At 39.1% G+C, this 12,478-nt stretch overlaps 1 pseudogene; it reads left to right on the plus strand.

The window, feature by feature from the left end:
* Positions 1-3,895: 3,895 nt before the first annotated feature.
* On the plus strand, positions 3,896-9,853 carry LOC138823105 (elongation factor G, mitochondrial pseudogene; annotated as a pseudogene).
* The last annotated feature ends 2,625 nt before the right edge of the window (positions 9,854-12,478 follow it).

The raw sequence follows: 12,478 nt of genomic DNA on the forward strand, positions 1-12,478 counted from the left end.
TTCTCATAGGATTTATAGAAGTAAATTATATTTGTGCATAAAAAAGAAAAACTATTTAAACAAAAATAATTCAAGAAAATAATATAACTATAACCCTTCTCTACAACACCTTTACAAAATAAAGAATAGAGCAAATGCATGTGTTTTATGTATATTTTTCCCACTGCAGGATCAGGCTGACCTTGAACTCTATCCTCCTGCCTCAGCCTCTCAAGTGCTGGGATCATAAGATAAGTCACCACATCAGACTCATCACATCTTAATTCGACCTTGACAATGACTCTTTGTGGAGAGTTAGCGAAGTACTATTTCACCATGTTCTAAAAAACCTGAATAGAGATGTTAAGCGTCTCACCAAGGCTAGAGAGCAGGCAGAACCAGAATTAGCCTAATTTCAGATGTCTAGTTCTTATTCTTCTCTGCATATTTCATACACTAAAAGAAAGGACTTAACCTGAAAATCATGAAAGATAAAGGCCTTCCTTCCTCCCATCCCAGCTAATTAGTGTTTCTTGTGCTTGCTGTGTATGTGAATATACATGAGCATGCATATGTGTATGTGTATGGGGGGGTATGTGTGTGTATGATTAAATGGCCAACTGCCCATCTAGAGGCTACTTTCAGTTCATGAGTTTATAGCAGGAACCAAGGAGAGAGAGATATTTATTTGATGTTATCTCTGAAAATCCAACAGCCAGAAAAAAGAATTCCTTTCCTTCTCCCCAGCCTCCACTTCCTCTCCCCTCCCTTCTCCCTTCCTTCCTATTCTTATTCTTTAACATATTTTATTGTCTTTGTAGAGGTGATATATAAGGGGTTACAGTTACATGAGTCAGGTAATATGTACAATTATTTATGAACCATGTCTCTTTGTCTCTTGTTCCCTTGCTTTCTCCAAGTTTTCCCTCCAATCCCCCCAAATGAACAGTTTATTTTCCACTAGTAATATCACCGTTACATTTGTTCACTCTTTGTTCTGCCTTTTCTGTGCCCCAACATACCTCCCAAAGAACCTGGAAAAGACAACAAAAACAGTACCAAAACCAATCTCTTATTTCCTTTTCATGGAGTTCATGTCATAAAATATTATTTTATATGATCATATGCACATAGCTACTGAGCCTTTGTGATCCATTCCTATACATATCCTCCTTTGGTCTCATTATGTGAATATCTACAGACCTGTATAATTTATCATGTCCAGTGTATTTTTTAACCATTTAGCTTGTTTACTTGTAGATTTATAGGCACATTCTACTTACCACAAATGAGGGGAACCATGTAACCTTTGTTTCTTTGGATCTGGGTTACTTTGCATAATATAATTTTTTCCACATCTTTTCATTTCCTTAAAAATGGCACAATATCTTTCTTTCTAATGGTTATCTAACATATACTTAGAGCTTAAAAACGCTAGACCTCCAAAGAACTAACAACTCAAAAACTCAAAAACCCAATTGATAAGTAGGCCAAAGACTTAAAGAGAGACTTTTTAAAGGAAGAAGTAAGAATGGTCAATAAATAAATGAGGAGATGTTTGAGATATTTGACCTCTCTGGCCATAAAAGAAATGCAAATCAAAACAACATTGAGATTCCACCTCAACCCAGTTAATGTGGCCATTATCAAGAAAACTAACTAACAAATGCTGGTTGGGATGCTGCCAACACTATTGGTGGGAATGTAAACTTGCTCAACCACTCTGGAAAGCAATATGGAGGTTCCTCAAAAGACTAAATAAGCATAGAGCTTCCCTATGATCCAGCAATCCCAGTCCTGGGCATTTATCCAATAGAACCCAAACAATGCCACATTAAAGTGACCAGCACAACTATTTTCATTGTTTACTGTAGCCAATATATATATATATACACACACATATATATATATATATGCACACACACCACACACACACAGCATTCTACCCCCCATTCTTATTGACAGGTCTTTTCTCCCTGAGCTCACCTTAACTGATTCTGCCACACCTGTACTCTTCCTGCTGTGTGACCTAAATCTAATCCTGTACCCCGCCATAACACAAGGCTTTAAAAAATATCCCATTATCCTCAGTTCTAGAAACTACCTTTGAACAATTTGAGATTTTTATGTAATGGTCCCTACTGGATAGTATGAGAAAAAATTACATCTGTGGGATCCTTTCCTATTCTTAGAGACATCTTTGTGGCATCTTATTAAAATAAGCCCAAAAATAGGCTCAAAGGAAAAAATCAACAGAGAAAGTGACATGGGAGGGTAGCACACTCTGATGGAGAATTGTGCAAGTCATGAGCTTATTAGAGCCCCAGTCATACTGCTTTCATGACTTGGAGGCTTCTGTGAGGGTGGAGGTGGTTAACCTCTAGTTAGACCACAAGCAGGAGAGAGGGCAGTACATGAGCTTATAAATATCAGTGTCTACCTCCAGTGCTCGTATCTTCTAGTTGCTAGACACAGAGGAACTCCAGCAGTAGAAGCCCTTAAATCTCTGAGACAGATCCATTCAGAGCAGAATCTGGGCTCTTGGATACTTCTGAAAGCCCAAGGCTGACTTTCCTGGAAGAGATGAATAAAACTCACAACAACTTGACTGTCCACTGGCTTTTTGTCCACAACTTTCTGGTCATTAGAGAAAACAGCTTGAAAAACAAGAGATCTTTTCCTGTTCCAGGAGATTTCCCAGACTTTATTTGCCATGAAATGTCACCTTTTCAGGTGAGGAGACAGAATTTATCACAATTAAAGCAAATGTTGGCAGGAGGCTTTTAAGTAGTAGAGAGTTCCCAGTAACTTCAGATCTCTGCTTTAGCTCTCAGATACCCACATGTGCATGAAAATTTTAATAGGGCTGTAAGCACTGCAGATTTTTCAAGAATGATTACATCATTTTTAATGCATTCAGCAATGGCTGCTGCAAGAAAACTTTCTTGTCTTTGAGGAGCTAATGGAGCATGTTTATGATCTACAAATGTATACTGAGTCATGCAGTGATATTCACTGACCTACCAGAGCACTAGCTTTCCACCTGGTGCTATGACTATGTAAAGTGAGCAAAACAAATTAGGATAATTGTTTGAAAGAGACACACACGTTGCTTCCAAGTCTAATTTACTCCAACCAATTGACAAGGTGTGGGTACATTAACATCTAATTAGATTAGATTAGAAGTGGACTGTAATGCAAGTCCACAGTTTAAGTTCAAGTCCACATTCTAGCAAGCTTGAGTAGCTGATATTGTTGCCTCTGGGGTGATTAGCTATAGATTTGGTTCCTCATGACACTGGCTTGGGTAGAAGTTTGGAGAAGCTACTATCATCCCTCCTGGTTTTCCTGGTGTATTTGCACTCTAGAAAGCTAAATGAAAATTCAAAATGTTATTTTAGTAGTAGCCAGCCTTGTGTAGTAGCAAGCCTTGCTACTCAGGAAGATGAGATCTGATTGAAGTTTGAAGCCAATCCAGACAGGAAGGTCTGTGAGATTGTTATCTCTTATTAATGAGCAAAAATCCAGAAGTAGAGCTGTGGTTCAAATGTTTGAGAACCAGTCTAGAGCAAAATAGCTAAGGGATAGTGCCCAGGCCCTGAGTTCAAGCACTGATACTGGCACAAAAATAAAATGGTATAGTCTTGTCAATAGATTTCCAATAAGTGTCCATTGCATTGGAACTGGTTGCTGAGCCGGCGTGGTGTGTGCTCGAACTGTTGACCCCCGGTCTCGCTGCTCGCCATAAGGCTGTTGGGAGCTGTCCTCAGCGCTGGGGCGCCGGCCCCTCTCTCTGGGTCCAGCTGCCTTGGGCCAGCCACCGATGCAGGTGAATTGGAAAGCCTGCTGGTGGTGCTCATCAGGGATAGTCCCTAATGAAAAAACACGAAATATCAGCATCTCTGCTCACATTGATTCAGGAAAAACGATGATGGCGGAGCGGGTGCCAAGATGCACGAGGTGAAAGGTAAACAGGCATTTGTGCTGTAATTGGTGCTCTCGATGGAGCTGGAGAGACAAAGAGGAATCACCATTCAGTCTGCGGCCACCTACACCATGTGGAGAGACACCAACATCAACATCATAGACACCCCTGGCCACATGGACTTCACCATCGAAGTGGGGAGCGTGCAGTGCCAGACCATGACGGTCCTGCAGATGCAGCGCTACAGGTCAACCTGCAGATGCAGCGCTACACGTGCGCTTCCTGACTTTCATCAACAAACTGGACCACCTGGGCTCCAACTCCGCCAGGGCCCTGCAGCCGATGAGGTCTAAATTAAATCACAATGCAGCCTTTGTGCAAATATCCATTGGTTTGGAGGGTGGTTTTAAAGGTATGATCGATCTGATTGAGGAACGAGCTATCTATTTCGATGGAGACTTTGGTCAGATTGTCCAATACGATGAAATTCCAGCTGAATTTAGGGCAGCAGCAGCAGCAGACAACCGGCAGGAGCTAATTGAATGTGTTGCCAATTCAGCCAAGAAGCTCGGTGAGCTGTTTCTGGAAGAAAAAAAAATCCCTTCAGTCACTGACTTAAAGCTTGCAATCCGAAGAGCTACTCAGAACAGATCATTTGCCCCTGTTCTCTTGGGAAGTGCCTTGAAGAACAAAGGAGTTCAGCCTCTTCTAGATGCTGTTCTAGACTTCCTCCCCAATCCATCTGAAGTCCGGAATTATGCCATTCTCAATAAGGAAGAGGACTCAACAGAGAAAACCAAGATCTTAATGGGTTCGAAAAGAGATGGAACTCACCCATTTGTGGGCCTGGCTTTTAAACTGGAGGCAGGCGGGTTTGGACAGTTAATGTACATCCGCAGTTACGATCTAGAAAACATTTCCAAAGGAATTGGCAGGTTTACAAGAGAAGATCCTACATTTAAAGTCCACTTTGATACTGAAAGCAAAGAGAAAATTGTATCTATAATGGAAGAACTGCCCCTGGAGATTTACTCCCCTGAGGATGGAAAGAGAATATGGCTGTCCTAGTATCACAGGAAAGCCCAAGGTTACTTTTAGAGAGATCGTCAGTGCCCCTGTCCCATTTGACCAATCAAAAGAAAAAGTACTGCAGATTGGATCAGAAAACATGACCATCCATCTGTTGCCTTCAGGAGATCCACCTCTCAGCCAAACAGACAAACAAACTCAGAGTGAAGGGTTGGAAAAGGATCTACCAATCAAATCTACCAATCAAATGTCCCCAGGAAAAAAGCAGGAGTAGCTATCCTGGTATCTGACAAAATAAACTTTTCATTAAAATCAATACAAAAAGATAAAGAAGGACAGTATGTATTAACACAGGGAACAATCCAAGAGGAGGATATTACCATTATCAATTTATAGTCCCCAAACATTGGAGCACCCAAATATGTTAAGCAAATACTCTCAAACTTACAAAATAAAATAGATCCAAATACAATAATACTAGGAGATTTTAATACCCCACTCTCACCAAAGGATGGGTCTACCAACCAGAGGATTGGCAAAGAAGCTACCAAATTAAATGGGGCCATACTTCAAGTGGAACTAATTGACATCTACCGAGTATTTCACCCTAAAACAACACACTACACGTTCTTCTCAGCAGCTCATGGAACTTTCTCCAAAATAGACCACATCATAGTTCATGCAAGGAACTTAAGCAAATACAAGAGGAGTGACATAATCTCCTGTATCCTATCCGACTACAATGGAATCAAGCTAGTTCTCAATAACAAAACATACCACAGAAATTATGCAAATACATGGAAATTGAACAGCAAACTTCTAAGCAACACCTGGGTAACAGAAGAAATTAAAAAGTGCCTACAATTTTATGAAAATGAAGATATATCACAAAGAAACTTGTGGAACACAGCAAAAGCAGTGCCCACAGTGACCACATCAAAAAAATAGATATAGACCAAGTAAATAATCTAATGTTGCAATTAAAACTGCTAGAAAAAATGAAAAAATGGAACCTAAAGTTACTAGATGGAGCCAGATAATCAAATTAAGAGCAGAAATTAATGAGAGAATAGGAATTATAAATAAATTAATAAAAAGCTGTTTTTTTGAAAAAATAAAATTGATGGCCTATGGCAAGATTAATTAAGAAAAGAAGAGAGGAAACCCAAATCAACAAGATCAAGGATGCCATGGGAAAAATCACAACAAATACTCAAAACATCCAAACAATTATAAAGAACTATTTTCAAAAGTTATACTCTCTAAAGAAATAAAACCTAGCAAAAATGGATGAATTTTTAGAGAAATACAAGTTGCCCAAACTGAGCAAATAAGAAATAAATCAATTAAATAAGCCAATATCTTACAATGAGATACAGGAAGCAATCAGAAGTCTTCCAACAAGGAAAAGCCCAAGACCATACTCCTCAAGCTCTTCAGAGAAATAGAAAAAGAGGGAGCTATCCCAAACTCCTTCTACGATCCAATATTGCACTCATCCCCAAACCAGGCAAAGAGCCAACAAAAAAGAGAACTATAGACCAATCTCCTTGATGAACACAGATGCAAATATCCTTAACAAAATTCTAGCTAACAGAATCCAGAAACACATAAAAAAAATCATATACTACGACTAGGTAGGCTTCATCCCAGAGATGCAGGGATGGTTTAACATACATAAATCAATAAATGTAATTCAATACATCAACTGATCCAAGGTGAAGAACCACATGATTATCTCCATTGATTCAGAAAAGGCTTTTGATAAGATACCACATTCATTCATGTTAAAAGCTCTGGAGAAATCAGGAATAGAAGGAACATTCCTTAAAACAATAAAAGCCATATATGACAGACCAATAGCCAAAACTTTACTTATTGAGGAAAAACTGCAACCAATTCTCCTAAAATCAGGAACAAGGCAAGGATGCCTACTGTCTCCACTCCTCTTCAATATAGTCTTGGAACTCTTAGCCAGGGCAATAAGGCAAGAAAAAGACAGTAAAGGGAAGGAAGACATAGGGAAGGAAGAAGTTAAACTATCCCTTTTTGCAAATGACATGATACTATACATTCATGATCCCAAAAATTCTACCCCAAACTCTTAGAACTTATAAACCACTTTGGCAAATTAGCAGGATACAAAATCAACCCACAAAAATCAGTCACCTTCCTGAACACTGACAATGTACAAGCAGAGAGGGAAATCAAGGAAGCAACCCCATTCACAATAACCCCCCAAAATAAAATATTTAGGAATTAACCTAACCAAAGATATAAAAGAACTATTTAATGAAAACTATAAAAACTTAAAGAAATTACAGATGACACCAGGAAATGGAAAGACCTTTCATGCTCTTGGATAGGCAGACTTAATATAGTGAAAATGGCCATACTGCCAAAAAAGATATACAAATTCAATGCAATTCCCATTAAAATCCCAATGATATTTGTTACTAAAATACTCCAAAATTTCACATGAAAACAACAATAGACCTAGAATAGCCAAAACAATTTTAGACAAAAAAGACAACATGGGAGGGATCTCGATGCTGGACATCAAACTCTACTATAGAGCCATAATAACAAAGACAGCCTGGTACTGGCAAAAAAAACAGACCCAAAGACCAATGGAATAGAATGAAAGATCCAGAAATAAAACCACACGCCTACAGTCAGCCTATATTTGACCAAGTAGCCAAAGACATACAGTGGAAGAAATACAGCCTCTTCAACTACTGGTGCTGGGAAAACTGGGTGGCCACATGCAGAAAACTAAAAGTGGACCCCAGCCTATCACCATGCACCAACATCAACTCAAAATGGATTAAACACCTTGACATCAAACCTGAATATCTGAAACTACTACAGGACAGAGTACGAGAGACACTTGAACTTATAGGCACAGATAGGAACTTCCTGGACAGAATCCCAGGGCCACAACAAATTGGAGAGACTCAACAAATGGGACTAGCTTAAAATAAAAAGTTTCTGCACAGCTAAAGTCATAGCAGCCAAGCTAGAAAAACAAACAACTAACTGGGAAAAAATATTTACTAGCAATATATCAGACAAGGGGCTACTATCCAGTATATACAGGGAATTCAAGAAACGAATCCCTCCCAAACCTATGAAACCATTTAACAAATGGGCAAGGGAACTAAAGAGAGACTTCTCAGAAGAAGAGACAAAAATGGCAAAAAAATACATGAGGAAATGTTCACCATTCCTGGTTATAAAGGAAATGCAAATAAAGACAACCCTGAGATACCACCTTACCCCAGTCACAATGTCCCACATCCTCAAATCAGCCAACGACAAATGCTGGAGGGGATGCAGAGAAAGAGGAATTCTATTACACTGCTGGTGGGAATGTACACTTATACAACCACTTTGGAAAGCAGACTGGAGGGTCCTCAGAAAGCTAAATATTGACCTCCCTTATGACCCAGCCATACCACTTCTAGACATCTATCATGAACAACAGGAACCAATATACAAGGACACATGCACCTTCATGTTTATTGCAGCATTCACTGTTCACAATAGCTAGGATATGGAAACAACCCAGATGTCCCACCACAGATGAATGGACCCAAAAATTGTGGTATCAATCCACAATGGAATATTATGCAGCCATTAGAAAGGACAAAATAATGGCATTTGCAGGGAAATGGATGGAACTAGAAGAAATCATGTTGAGCTAGGTAAGCCAAGAGTAAAGAGACAAACTGAACATGGTCTCCCTGATAAGTGCATGTTAAATCCAAAATGTAAGGTGATACAACAAAGTTAACAAGACTTAAGAAACAAAGGACTTCCACTCATCTGGTTGAATCACTACTAAATAACCTCATGCTGCTGATCACATGTATGGTATATATGTGTAAACCGGAGGGAAACCAGGAGGATGATACAGAACTAGAGGGAATCAGGGAAAAACATACAACAGTGGGACCCATCAGCTGCACTGGACATTGATCAAAACGAACTAAGCAACTCAATGGCAGTGATGGGAGGGAGGGAACAAGTGGGAAAGAGGGAAGGAACAGCTGATGCTATGCAAAACAAAAGAAATGTACATATCACACAATGTGGAAAAAGTAACTGTATTTTCAAAACTCATAGAACTCATAAATGGTATAGACCATGATAGACAATTTGCCCCATGAAAGTTAGAATGTGTTTGTGACTTTAAACATTTCTATCCCCCAATACTGTGAAATTTGGGAAATTATGTAACCACTTAAACACAATAAAGAATTTGAAAAAAACAAAACAAAACATGGCATTGGAGTTTAGATAAAGGCCAGATACCATCCTTCTCCAACTAAACCCTTAGAGTGAAGGTACAGAAAGGAAGACAATTCCTATAGAAAGAGACACTTCTCTAGTGAGCTGTTTACATTGAGACAAAAAGCATGTTTAATAGAGTGTTAGCAACCACTTATCAACAGTCAACCTAGTCCAATAGAATTTCAGTGCAATGACCCCAGGTTCCAGTTAGCATTGCCCAATGGAAGCCAGCATCTCACTAGTTTTGTCTATGGGGAAAGAAGGAAGAGACTGAGAGAAGAACCAGATTTACTCCACTCTCTCTGCCACCATGGCTCTTTTGTGTGGGGAGAAAAGATATAGCTGTTTAATTAGCTCTGCTTCCCAAGCTTGGCTTTAAAACTTAAAAGCATTCTCTTTTACAAAATCTCTTACAAATGAACTGGGTTTCATCTAAGTACAAACAAACAAATAACAAAACTCCAACAGACGTGCCTAATTCTGACTACAAGCAATCATCTAATTATGTAGGTATCCTTTGCCCTCTGCCCTTAGAGATATGAGTCTTCAGGTCCTACTTCTTTAGCACAAATAGAGTCCTTGTTCCTGACACAGTGCTGCCCCCAAGATATGGATCCTGTATGAGGAGGAGCTGGTGGTAAGTTAGAGCAGAAATACTCTCCTGACAGTCTCACCTGTTTAAAAATCTCTAGCATTTAATATTTTAAAAGACATTTTATTGCTAGTAAAAAAAATCCCATACAAGGAGATTTAAATAGATTTCTTTGATCCAAGAGCAAAAGAAAATAATTTATTGAGTTAAATCACATCTCCTAAATAAATCATCTACCCTAGTATGAAATCCTTGAAATGGGATGCAGGCAGCTAGGTCTTTCTCTGTCTTTGTCTGAGTGCACGCATCTAAGCAGGTTGCTCACAGCCTTGGCCTCACTAGCTTAATGCAGTTGGAAAGAGACACTGATAACATGTCAAAGCTGGGAGAAATTTTATCTATAACTTATTTAAATCTCTAGTTCTACTGCTCAAGAAATGGAGAATGAAACTTAGAGGTCTTTCCCAAGGCCGTATCAATTAAAGGAAAAGCAACATCTCTTGAGTTACAATGTCATTCCCTCCAGTGCAGAGCAGCTGTAAGGATAAAATGAGAATATTTTATGCCGAAGAAGGGCATTTTGTACATCTAAATAAGTATTGCTTGGTGTTTGCCTGGGTCTTGTTAGGGGAAACAAATTAAAAAGATTGAATTTTGAGGAAGGGAGGGGGACTTCCACCTGAGAAATTGAGTTTGCAATAAAGAGAAAAAGGGCACTCTGAAATGATTTACTTTATTATTTAGAGGGAAAAAAACCTTGTTGCAATGTTTAAAACCACACTCAACAATTTCCACCTCTCTGTACTTTCTCTGCTGGCATCCATTGTGTTCCTTTGTATTTATTTGGGTTCTTTGGGTCTCTGCCAGTTCAGCTGCAAGTACAATGAAAATAGGAGAACTACAATAAAAAGGGTCTAATAAGGTGTGTTCTAGTCATAGTAATAGAAGGAATAAGACCAGAATCAAAACCAGTGCTGGAAAGATTCTGGAGAAACAGTGTTTACATGCACATTAATAAAGGTGGTTATTTCTTATATCTCTGGTTCCCCTAACTGAGGCTTGGCCCACTGATAATTTGCCATACAGATTAAAATATCACAGTACTTTCCTAGGGAGCTTGCAGTAGCCATCTTTACCAGCTATCGGTGATGGAATCTTTGTGATTTGCAGGTTCCTTGTGGTTATTTGCCCTTGTGGATGTCCTTTGTAGGAAGGATCTGCTTCAGCCTCCACTCTGACCCCACATTGATTCAGATCAGCTGTCCTTATTTAATTAAATGGTGTCTGACCTTTGAGAGTCCTGTTCTTCCCTTGTCTCTGTGCTCTAAGACAACCTAGTGCAGCACCCACTAATATTTAACAGATGACCTCTGTGGATGTAGTCAAGTGGCAGGCAGGCCTTGGTTTATTTTTTTTAAATTAAATTTAATTTTATTTGTGAACATACTGTACAGAGGAGTTACAATTACATGGGCAGGATAATGCGTACATTTCTTACCAAGCATTGCAGCCTCCTCCTTTGTTTACCCTTCACATCCCTTCCCAGCCTCCCCCCTCTCCCCCAATCCCAATCCCAATCCTTCTCCTTCCTCCCCTTCCCCCCCCCCCCCACACCGACGTTGTAAAGCCTGTTTTGGACATGACAACTTGTACTTCTCATTGTTGCAACAGGTCCACCCGTATCCTTAAACAACTGGTTTTTCCCCATCTCCTCCACAAGTTATACTGACATCAAATATAGTGAAAGCAGGGGTTATACTGTGGGGGAGGGACATACAAAGCAACAAAGAGATAATCTTATAAATGCGTTAGAAACACATGCATAAAAGAAAAAAACATTAAAATACATATCTAAGGGTTCATTTTCCTGACATCACATTATCTGACCTTTTCCACTTGACTCATACATCTACTAGATATTACAAATAAGGGAAACCATGGGACCTATGTTTCTTTGGGCCTGGCTTACTTCACTTAATATAATTTTTTCCAAGTTTTTCCATTTCCTAACAAATGGGGCAATGTCATTCTTTCTGATGGAGGCATAGAATTCCATTGTGTATATATACCACATTTTCTTGATCCATTCATCTACTGAGGGGCATCTGGGTTGGTTCCAGATCTTAGCTATGGTAAATAATGCTGCAATAAACATAGTTGTGCTGGTAGCTTTAGTGTGGTCTTGTTTGTAAACATTTGGGTAAATGCCCAAAAGTGGGATTGCTGGGTCATAGGGGAGCTCTATGTGGAGTCTTTTGAGGAACCTCCATACAGGCTGCAATCTAGTAAATTATATCATGTCTTAAACAAGCCAGAATAACTCCCTTTCTACAAATTGTTCACAGCATACCCCCTCACATACACCTAAAACCTTAATTTTCCTGAATTATAACTTTGGAGTCTAATATATTAGATCTATTTAAAAGTCAGCTTAATTGCCAATGTACAATGCAATCAATATTTGAAGGAAAGGAAAAATGTGTGAAACACTGAGAAAATATAAAGTTTTATATCCAGGCTATAGCCTACACTCTGACACTGGTTCCTGATTATAGTTTATTACATAACTTGTAGCATGAATAAATGAAATTCTAAAAGAAATATGTGAAATTGATCACGTGGAGGCAGATTCTCAAAGAGCTTTCAAAACAGTAATG

Source organism: Dipodomys merriami, unplaced genomic scaffold (genome assembly GCF_024711535.1).
Source record: "Dipodomys merriami isolate MVZ:Mamm:240054 unplaced genomic scaffold, mDipMer1.0.p SCAF_12, whole genome shotgun sequence".
Classification (NCBI taxonomy): domain Eukaryota; kingdom Metazoa; phylum Chordata; class Mammalia; order Rodentia; family Heteromyidae; genus Dipodomys; species Dipodomys merriami.